At 37.9% G+C, this 12,145-nt stretch overlaps 1 protein-coding gene across 1 annotated transcript in view; it reads right to left on the bottom strand.

Annotated features, from left to right (window-relative positions):
- Window positions 1–12,145, bottom strand: part of LOC134761654 (uncharacterized) — a 985,940-nt gene that overhangs the window by 347,978 nt on the left and 625,817 nt on the right. The gene's annotated exons all lie outside the window — the stretch shown is intronic.

Genomic DNA, 12,145 nt, shown 5'->3' with positions numbered 1-12,145 from the left:
AATGCTCTGGCTTGATTCTCCTATTCGCCCCATAGCTCTGCCATCCGTAGCATTCTCCACGGCCTCTGCTATTGTTCCCCTCATCCTTCAGGAACTCTGTTGAAGAAAACTGGTATGAGGTCAGCTATGTGTCATCTGCCCCACAAGAAACTCATGTATCATAACCTCTCCAAGCAATGAAGTAGCAATAGCACTAGGTCATGGCTGACCCCTTCCCGGGGTCTCTACCAATTCCCTTCTCCCATTGACATAGACACAGAGTAGATCAGAAGTTGGATTCATTAGCAGACATTCACCTCAGGAATGAGATGCTAGTGTTTCCTTCTTTTAAACCTAGGGAGTAATTATCTCTATCAGCAATTATCTTGGAGAGTCAACCTCACAAACATTCTCTACTATATCACTGAATTATAACACCCTCCTCAAATACCTAATCTTCTATTTATTGAGTATGGAGAGAGGTGACTGGATGAGGGTCCCTAAATTTGTTCAGTGGCCTCTAAAGAACCTAAAATGAGGGCTAACCTCATTGCAAGCTCCCCTTAGAAGGTGGTGGTATTGTCAGGCTGGTTTTGCAGCAGCTTCTGGGCTTTAGCAGGGATTTCTAGAAAATAGACAGTGGAAAACATCACTTTCAACATTCTGATAGACATTAAATAAAAAGGTGAGGGGGTAGAACAAAGAGGAAGGGAGAGAGAAGGGAGGAAAGATAAGAAGAAAAATGAACAAAAGGCTTGGGTCTATAAAATGTTATTAGAATACTGCTCTTGGTGAAGACCTAAATCTCCCTTAATTTTTATACCATAAAAGCAAATATTATTTCATATACTCCTTTCACTTCCCTTTTCTTTCTTCCTTTCCTGAAACTCTCGTTTGTATTAGGAGCATTCTTTGCCCTTACCAATTGAGTGGCTATAGCTCTAAGAGACAAGCAGAACTTGGCATATCTTCAGATCAGAATTCAAGGCAATTTTCCACCCCTCTTCAGAGAAAACTTTCCCATGCTCATAGGAACATTACCCAAACCTTCCCCCACTCCCCAAAAAAATATCTTTCGTCATAGCCAGGGTTGTTTTTATCAGAATCCTTCCTGCTCCTGCTTCTAGCTGTGATGAACCAAACCTTTCAGAATACAGCAGAATACTCTGCCCCAAGCCAATCCTATCAACCCCTCCCTTTCCTCCTAAATGCATGCAAAATGTCAGCTTGCTCATATTTCAGCCTTCTTCTTGCAAAAAGCAAAAGAGCACAGGAAAACCTATATATACTTTATTTCTAAGTCATTTGTTGAAAACATCTAATCCTATTATGTTACTCACTTAGGTTCCTTCTCTTCAATTTCTAGCTATTTCCAACAGTGAGGATGGGTTTTATCAGGGGTAAAATTTGGCAATAAATGGACATACAATTATAAGAAATATAAGGTAACCACTAACCATACGCGACTTCATGTACTCCTCCTTACTTAAGTGTTTATTCCAAGCACAAATTTAGAGCTCTGGTAAACCACTGATGGGGTGATAGTAAAAGGCCTCGCCCTGTTTGGCTATGACATATAAACTAAATACTGTAGTTTTCAGATAAGATTGAGCAGAGCAATGGGTGTTCTGTACAGTCAGAAAAGGGTAGCAGGAAGAGGATATTTGGGAAGAATATAACAATCACATCTCTTCCAACCAGAGGGAGTTTGTTTTTTATCTTCTTCTGTGGATTTCCATGCAAGATTACATTTGATGAAATGGCCCTGTTATGGCAAGAACAGCAGTGGTTAAAAAAAAAAAAAAAAAAAAACAGACAGAAAACACCAAACACCCTTGAAAGGTACTGATCTCATAGATTAATAAATCACTTGTTATGGGTACTACAAGGTCTCAAAGAGAAGTAAGAAAAATCTATCTTCTAGGAGTTTGCTCTCAAGTTGTGGAGAAAGAGAGTTATCTAAATGTGAAAATTACTATGCTACATGGTAGAGGAAATGGTATGATAGGTGATGCTAAACAAAGTGCTACAGTGACTCAGAGAACAGCTGGGAGACATGGATGTGACAACAAGGAAGTTCTTTTTTTTTTTTTTTTTTTGAGACGGAGTCTTGCTCTATCTCCCAGGCTGGAGAACAGTGGCGCAATCTTGGCTCACTGCAAGCCCTGCCTCCCGGGTTCAAGCGATTCTCTTACCTCAGCCCCCCAGGTAGCTGGGATTACAGGCACCTGCCACCACACCCAGCTAAATTTTGTATTTTTAGTAGAGACAGGGTTTCACCATGTTAGCCAGGATGGTCTCGAACTCCTGACCTCAAGTGATCCGCCCACCTCGGCCTCCCAAAGTGCTGGGATTACAGGTGTGAGCCACTGTGCCTGGCCACAAGGAAGTGTTTCTAAAGTGGCATGGCTGTGATGGCTTTTCGATGAAGTTTTAAAGGCTTGATGGGATACTAAGAGGCAAAAATAGGAAGACAGCCTATGTGCCAATTAACTTATAGCATTTTATGATGTAGGTTTCCCTATGGCCCGAACAAAGGAACTGAGATGTTAGTACACATAGCATTATAAAGTATCACTAATAATAATTAAGTCTGGCCGAAAGATAAGAAATGTTCATTTTTAAACAAACATTTTTTAATAGCTCTCATTATTATGTGCGAGACACATTGCTGTAGGGTAATAATGGGGGAAAACCTGGTAGGATTGTTTATGCTTTGAGGAGAATCATTCATGCCAATTTGGAGAGTCTGTACTTTTTCTACCAGACAACAAGAAAATAGCAAATTTTAGTACAAGAGAGCAATATGTGCAGAGTTGGAAAATAGAAATATTAATCTAGTTTGGGAGGTTGTGGGAGTGTGAGACAGGTAGAGAAAAAATAAGAGGTCCAGAAACAAGTCAAAATAATATCATGATACTCTAAGAGAAAATCTAAAAGGGCTCTGCCAAGAGGAAAGAAGCAAAGCCAGGCACGGTGGCTCATGCCTGTAATCCCAACACTTTGGGAGGCTGAGGCGGGCAGATCACCTGAGAGCGGGAGTTCAAGACCAGCCTGACCAACATGGAGAAACCTCATCTCTACTAAAAATACAAAATTAGCCAGGTGTGGTGGCGCGTGCCTGTAGTCCCAGCTACTCAGGAGGCTGAGGCAGGAGAATCGCTTCAACCTGGGAGGCAGAGGTTGCAGTGAGCCGAGATCTCACCATTGCACTCCAGCCTGGGCAACAAGAGTAAAACTCCATCTAAAAAAAAAAAAAAAAAAAAAGTAAAGGACATGGGCCATATAGAAACATCAATAGGCCTGGACTATATGGAGGAAATGATACAGACAGAAGAGTCAAACAGACACCCAAGAGCCGCAAATGGTGGGAAAGTCAGAGAGAAGGGAGGATGAGGTAAATGTTCTTTCCAAATGCATATAAACTTTGTTTTCCTGTATTTCATTGAATTTGGACCAGAAAAAAATCATCAAAAATTATTTAAGCAAACCAGAGAAATGATTATATTCAAGAACTTCTGCAAGATTATATAAGATAGAAAAACAAAAGGATTTATACTTCCTAGTAATCATAATCATTGTCTCTTTTAACACTTAAATAAGATATACTTTGTAAAGCAAGGTGGATGAATAAAAATAAAATAAAAGCAATTTATTTACAAAGCCAACCCTAAACAAAATATGAATAATGCTCCCCTTACATTTGTCTGCTTTCTCCAAGAATTTCTCATTTCTTTCTTCTGAATCTGTCCATCTTTGCTTATTTCTTTTCTTCTGAATCCATCCTTGCTTATTGTTCCTTCATTGCCTTGCTCTCAGCAGATGGTCAATTAGTCACTAACTAAATACATATTTTAAAAGTCCACTTCTAAAGTAAATTCATACTTAGGGGCCATTGAAACTGAAAAGCTTTCTAATCCCTTGAACACAAATCCCTAATAGTGAAATGACTTCTCTCTTCAACATCTTTCCAAAATGCTCAGGAGCACCCAGGTACAACTCTTCTACTTCTACATCTTCTGCAATGATTATCATTTTCTTGGATAGTAAAGACAGGAAACACAAATGAAGCCACGAAAGACATTTAGAAAGCAATGCATGATCCATATTTTAAAGACACACGCACGGTTGCAATGACATACAACCGTGATGGGAACCAGGTGAGCCTAATCAGGAGTGGCTTCTTTGAGGAAGGCTCTATATGAATTGGCACTGAGGAGTCTTATTCAACTCAACTGTTAAAAATAACTCTCTGATTGTAAGACTTATTTAATTGCACTAAGTCAAAAAACTAATGTATTTTGTATAAAAAAAACAAGAATACTGTGTTCTTAAAGGCACATTCTAGTTAGCATATTGCATCTAAAAAAAATCTCCAAATGTAGTTTATGTTTATGCTAACAAAGAGAACGGAATATCTTAACCTTGGGACATTAACTGCAGAGCGGTTTAGCTGTAATGCTAATAAAAACCACTAAGGCCTAAAACTTGCAAGCTAGCCCAGGACCCTGCTATTGGTAATTTAACAAATACATAGTTAATCATCACTTTATTCAGGCACTGTTGCAGGTGCTTGGTTTACATCAATGAGCCGGTGAAGACACATGACCTCGTGGAATTTACATTCTAGCTGGGAGAAAACAGGCAACCCACAATAAACATTAATACTAGTTTGTTGTGTAGTATGTTAGCAGGTGAATCCACGCTATAGAAAAAAGAAAGTAGGATAAGGAGCTTTAGGTGCACAGGTGGAAAAAGGGAAGAGATTTTAAAAGATAGATTTGAACCTACTGAGAGCAGTAGCAGCCGGCTTTCCTCCATTAAATCATGCAAACCTGTGCTGCCTTGCATCCCAGATCCAAGTTTTGTCCTGAGCTGCCAGATTTCTTTCTCTTCCACATGCTTTCAAAAACATTTCTTCCTCTGAGGTTCTGAGATTGAAATGTGTTATTCAAACATATCCATACATGAATATTGTGAACATTCTGCCTCTCCTCAGTTTAAGATTTTGTAAATTATTCTGGGAAGAATGCCCCCAAATTAAGTACTCTTTTATGCAGTGAATTTTGAAAATCTTCTGTTGCCTGAGGCATTAATCTCCAAACTATTTTGATTTTACAGTACCCTATCAGTGCCCAAATTTATATAATTTTAAATTTATATGTATATTGCTGTTATAGTATGTTATAGTATTTAAAATACACACAAAATATAAGTGAAAGGACACTGAGATAAAAAATAACTAGAAATAGAAATGCTAATATTTTCTTTCCAAAGGATTGAGAACACTCACTTTAAAGGCCTCTGGGCTAATGGATTAGGTATCCATACACATACTTGCAGCACGTTTGTTTAGCAACCATAATAAAACAATTTATTTTATGTATAATTTAAATTGAAGCTCTCATAATACCACAAGGGTCTAGAAATAAAATTATATGTGAATATATCTCTTCATATGCATATATAAAATTTTGTAGGCTCAATTAAGTTATCATCATTAACCCTTTTATTAGTCCATCATCAATTCATCTACTGCTAGATAATAATCCAAATTTCACAACAGATTCATTTTCTTCAGGGGTTTAAACCTCAAGGCACACTGAAAGCAAAGCAATGGCCTACAAACAAAAACAAAAATTACTGTCGTTATCATTACACATATCCATTTATATAGAGAATGAATGAAGAAATACAAAAGGCTGAAATTTAGGGACGGGGGAAGAAAGCATACTAACTCAGAGATAGATATGTATGCTGTCTAGAGTAGTTTCTCAGCTTTCCTTTGCCTCCAGTGAAAGAGGGCTTCATAGCTCCCATCCCCTTCTGCCTGCTGTGCAGTCTTTCTCATTTTCCTCCACAACTTCCTTCAATGAAACGTCTTCCCTTGGTTTAAAACAGACCCTGGGCTTCCAATCCAGGCAAGATGGTGTCCACCTATTTGTACCCACTCCTCACCCTGAAAATAGCAAGAAGCAAATAAAGGAGAACTCTGGTTATTGGTAAGAAGAAGGTGAGCTGGTTTGGGACCCAAAGACTAGAGGAGCAACACCCTGTAGAACAAAGTGACCCAGTAGAACAAAGTGACCCAGGGCCAGCATTTTCCTTCAACCCAGCACCAGAAAGCAGCCTTGGTAAGGCCACACCTCCCCCGATGGAACTCGAGCCCCTGAGAAACCACAAGCCAAGCCAGGAAGAATCATCAAGGGGGATGGATGGGGAGAAGCACTCTCCTTCCAGTGGGGAGAGAACAAGGTTGCCCCATAGCACCTGCAAGAAATTCCACACACGCGGCCTCATCCTGGAGCCTCTTTGCCTCTGAGGGCCTATGACATCCTCCAGAGGGTGCCTTCAAGGGGGTCATACCAAGTGGCCCAGCCTGGGAAATACTCTGGCCTTCAAAGAAGAGAAGATCTTGTCAGAATAAGTATTTTCTAGGGAAGCCGCCACAAGCCTGGAATTCCCCATCCATACTGGGATACCAGGATGAGTGGGTGAAACCAGGAGGAGGGATCCAGACACAGCAGGCAGCAGGACCTGCAAAGTCTCTTCATCTCCTAGGCCTAATACTCCCCTCCTCTGACCAGAGATCCTGGGGCAACTAGGGGCACAGTAGAGAGATCATTCTGTAAGATCTGGTCAGGGAGCCTCTTTCTACCTGTAGGCCTGGGACTGCCTTCGCTCACCTAGGGACACCCAGTGTCCCAGTCTGGAGAAAACCCTTCTGCAGGAACTAGTGTGAGCCCAAGAAACATCAGGTAAGTCAAACAGACCAAAATAACACACCAAAGGCTTTAAAAATGAAACTGTCATTGGAACCACAACCCACATAGTAGCCTAAGAACTGCATGTTAAATATAGACAGGATGAGTCCCTGCTAAAAGAAAAGATTTAGGTAAGATCCCAGAGACTTTTAACACAAGACAAAATATTCAGGCAACAAGTAAAATGACTTGTTATATTGGAACCAAAACCTAAAACTTGAATGAGAAAAGACAACCAACCGATGCCGACACCAAAATTAATCAGATATTGTAATTATCTGACAAGAATTTTAAAGCAGCTATCATAAAAAAAAACGCAACATGAATTACAAATTCTCTGGAAACAATTGAAAAAATGTCATTAAAGAAATAGATGTTTAAATAGCAAAGACATGGGATCAACACAATGCCCATCAATGATAGACTGGATAAAGAAAATGTGGTACATATGCATCATGGAATACAATGCAGCCATAAAAAGGAATGAGATCATGTCCTTTAAAGGGATGTGGATGGAGCTGGAGGCCATTATCCTCAGCAAACTAACACATGAATAGAAAACCAAGCATGTTCTCACTTATAAGTGGGCGCTGAACAATGAGAACATATGGATACAGGGAGGGGAACAACATACAATGGGGTTTGCTGATGGGCCAGGGAGGGAAAGCATCAGGATAAATAGCTAATGCATGAGGGGCTTAATACCTGGGTGCTAGATTGATAAGTGTGTCACCATGGCACACATTTACCTATATAACAAACCTGCACATCCTGCACATGTATCCCAGGACTTAAAATTAAATTAAATTTTAAAAAAAGAAATAGATGTTTAAAAGAGAACTGGATGGAATATAGAAACAAAAAATACAACAAAAAGCACTTGTTGGATGGGCATAATTGTAGAGTGGAGATCATGGAGCACAGAGTAAGTGAACTTTAGGACAGATCAACAGAATTCATTCAATCTGAACAACAGAGAGAATATAGACTTAGAAAAATGAACAGAGCTGCAGGGACCTATGGGACAGCAATAAAAAAAATTCAATAATTACATCATCACATTCCAAAATGAAAAGAGGAGAAAGAATGGGGCTGAAAGAGTACTCCAAGAAATAATGACTGAAAACTTTCTAAATTTGGAAAAAGACACAAACCTGCAGATTCAACAAGCTCAACATTTCAAGTAGGATAAACCCAAAGAAATCCACACCAAGACACAATGTAATTAAATTTCAGGAAATGAAAGGCATAGAAAAAAGTCTTGAAAGCAGCCACAGAGAAATGATGATTTACCTACAGGAGAATGCAAATTCAAGTGTCAGTGGATTTTTCTTCTGAAACCATGGAGGCGCTAAGAAAGTGACAAATGCTCAAAGAGAAGAACTATCACAAATTCGATAGATAAACTCTCCTTCAAGAATGAAGGAAAAATAAAAGCATTCTCAGATGAAGGAAAAAGTAAAAGACTCTGTTGCTAGCAGATCTAGTCTTAAAATTGGCCAAATAAATTCTTCAAACAGAAAGGAGACGATAAAACGAAGAACCTTGGAACATCAGGAGAAAAGAAAATAATAGAAAATGACAAAATATGAGTATATTTAATAGACTATGAAGTTTCTTCATGAGTTTTATAAATCTTGTTTAATGATTGAAATAAAAATTAGAATAGCATATGATACTCACAAGAACTATATTTAAATCTGGGGAAGGGAAAGAGCTCAAAATGGAAATGAAGATTTCACACTCCACTAAAGGTGGCAAATTGCTGATACCAGCAGGCTGTGAAAAGTCATATGTATATACTGCAATGCCCAAAGGTAGAGACTCAAAAGCACTAAAAATAAATCAAGATGGAATCCTAACAAAAAAAATTCAAGTAACCCAGGAAGTAAAGAAAAGAGAAACAAGGAAACAAGAACCAGAAGAACAAACAGAAAACAAATAATAAAAATGGAAGACTTAAGCATTAACATATATCATTCGTTATGTGAAATAGAAATTGTCTAATTAAAACACAATTAAAGCAATTAAATCAACCAATTAAATACACAGAGGTTAGCAGAGTGAACTTAAAAATACAAGACAATTATATATTGTTTCACAGAAACTCACCTCAAATGTAATAACATAGGTAGATTGACAACAAAAGGATTTTAAAAAAGGTATACCACGCAAACATTTGTTTAAAAGCAAGAGTAGCTATATTAATATCTAATAAAGTAGACATCAAAGCAAAGAAAATTGCCAGAGATAAAGACAGACATAGGACATTACATAAGGATAAAAAGGTCAATGAATCAGGAAGACATAATAATCCTAAATAGGTGCACACCAAACAACAGAGCCTCAAAATACATGAAGCAAAAACTCAGAGCTGAAAGGAGAAATAAACAAATCCACGATTATAGTTAGGGTCTTCAACATCCCTCTCTCAGAAACTGATAGAACCACTTGGCAGAAAATCAGCAAAAATATAGAGGGTCTGAATAACAATCAAACAACAGGGCCCAAATGACACATACACAACACAATGGCAAAATAATTTTTTTCAAGTGCCCATGTAACATTCACAAAGATACAGCATATCCCAATCCATAGAACAAAGTTCAACAAATGTAAAAGTATTGAAATTATACACAGTGTTCTCTGACTATAACAGAAGGAAACCAGAAATCAATAATATAAAAACAAGAAAATATTTAAATATATGTAAATTAAACAATGAACTTCTAAATGGTCACTCACACCTGTAATCCCAGCACTTTGGGAGGCTGATGTGGGTGGATCACTTGAGGTCAGGAGTTCGAGGCCAGCCTTTCCAACATGATGAAACCCCGTCTCTACTTAAAATACCAAAATTAGCCAGGAGTGGTGTGGGCGCCAGCCTGGGCAATAGAGTGAGACTCAGTAAAAAAAAAAAAAAAAAAAAAAAAAAATCCATGGGTCAAAAAGGAGGTGTCAAAGGAAATTAAAAATACATAAAGCTAAATAAAAGTTAAAACACGGCATATCAAAATTTGTGGAATGCAGCTAAAGCAGTGCTGAAAAGCAAATTCATAGCACTAACTGGAAACAAGGAAAGTTCTGAATTCAATAATCAAAATTCCTTTCTCAAGAACCTCGAAAAAAAAAAAAAGAGAAATTAGGAAGAGAAGAGAAAAAGAATAGCCAAAGCAATCCTAAGCAAAAAGAACAAAGTCAGAGACATCACATTACCTAACTTCAAACTATACTATAAGGCAGCTGGTCCCCAACTTTTTGGCACCAGTGACTGGTTGTGTGTAAGACAAGTGGGTGGGGATGACTTCAGGATGATACTGTTCCACCTAAGATCATCAGGCATTAGTTGGATTCTCATAAGGAGTGCGCAACCTAGATTCCTCGCATGTGCAATTCACAATAGGGTTTGTGCTCCTATGAGAATCTAATGCCCCTGCTGATTTGACAGGAGGTGGAGCTCAGGTGATAATGCTTGCCTGCTGCTCATCTCCTTCTGTGCAGTCTGATTCCTAAGAGGCCATGGACAGATACCTGTCCACAGGTTGGGGACCCCTGCAGTAAGGCTATAGTAACCAAAACAGCACAGTACTACTACAAAAATAGACACACAGACAAATGGAACAGTATAGAGAACCCAGAAATAAAGGCACACACCTACAGCCATCTAATCTTTGACAAAGTTGATTTTAAAAAAGCAATGGGGAAAGGAGTATTCAATAAATGGTGCTGAGATAGCTGGCTACCCACATGCAAAAGAATGAAACTGGACCCCTACTTTTTACCACACACAAGTTTTACATATACATATACCATATGCAAAAATTAACTCAAGATGGATTAAAGATTTAAATGTCAGGCCTCAAACTATAAGAATCCTACAAAAATTATGAACATGGGCCTTGGGAAAGAATTTACAAGTCATCAAAAGCAATTATAACAAAAACAAAAAATTCACAAGTGGGACCCAATTAAACTAAATAGCTTCTGCACAGCAAAAAAAAAAAACAAACAAAAAAACAAAAACAAAAAAAAACTGTCAACAGAGTGAACAGATGACCTACAGAATGGGAGAAAATATATGCAAATTATGCATCTGACAAAGGTCTAATATCCAGAATCTATAAGAAGTTTAAATTAACAAGCAAAAAACAACCCCATTTTAAAAATGGGCAGTAGACATGAACAGACACTTCTTAAAAGAAGACACACAAGTAGCCAACAAACAGATGAAAACATGCTCATCATCACTCATCATCACAGAAATGCAAATCAAAACTGCAATGAGATACCATCTCACACCAGAATGGCTACTATTGAAAAGCCAATAAACAACAGATGATGGCAAGGCTGCAGAGATAAGGGAACACTTAGATGGTGTTGGTGTTGGTGGGAATGTAAACTAGTTCAGTCACTGTGGAAAGCAGTTTGGAGATTTCTCAAAAAACTCAATACAGAACCTAGCATTTGACCCAGAAATCCCATTGCAGGGTATATATCCAAAAGAAAACAATTTTTTTCTACCTAAAATACACATGCACTTGTGTGTTCACTGTAGCACTATTTACAATAGCAGAGGCATGGAATCAACCTAAGTGCCCATCAACAGTGGATTGGATAAAGAAAAGGTGGTGCATATACACCATGGAATACTATAGAGCCATAAAAAAGAACAAAATCATGTTCTTTGAAGCAACATGGATGCATCTAGAGGCCACTGTATTAACCAAATTAACACAGGAATAGAAACCTAAATACTGTGTGTTCTCATTTGTAAGTGGGAGCTAAATATTGGGTACTCATGGATATAAAGATGGCAACAATAGACACTGGGGACTACTAGAGAGGGGAAAAACAGAGGAGGGCGAGGGTTGAAAAACTAACTGTTGGGTGCTATTCTCAGTACTTGGATGATGGGATCATTTGTACCCCAAACCTCAGAATCATGCAATATACCCAGGTAACCAACTTGCATATCTACCCTCTCAGTCTACAATAAAAGTTGAAAAGGACAAAAAATAATAATAAAAACAAAAGTAGAGATCAATAAATTTGAAAACAGGAAAATACAGAAAATCATTAAAAAACTGGTTCTTTGAAAAAAATCAATAAAGTTCACAAATCTTTAGCAACACTGACAAAACAAAAAGAGAGAAGACACAAGGCACCAATCTTAGGAAGGAAATAGAGGATATCACTACAGATCTCACTGCCATTTAAAAAGTTATCAAGAAAATATGACAAACAATTTTATTCTCAGAAGTCAGACAAATTAGAAAAAAAAGAAGCAGTTCCTCAAAACTTGCAAATTACCACAACTCAACCAAGAAGAAATAGATAATCTGAATAGTCCTTTAACCATTAATGAAATTGAAGTTATGATATAAAAGTCCCTGGAAAAAAAT

The sequence above is a fragment of the Pongo abelii genome, chromosome 5 (genome assembly GCF_028885655.2).
Source record: "Pongo abelii isolate AG06213 chromosome 5, NHGRI_mPonAbe1-v2.0_pri, whole genome shotgun sequence".
NCBI lineage: Eukaryota > Metazoa > Chordata > Mammalia > Primates > Hominidae > Pongo > Pongo abelii.
Note: the sequence above shows the minus strand (reverse complement) of the source record. Positions and strands in the feature narration are given on the sequence as shown.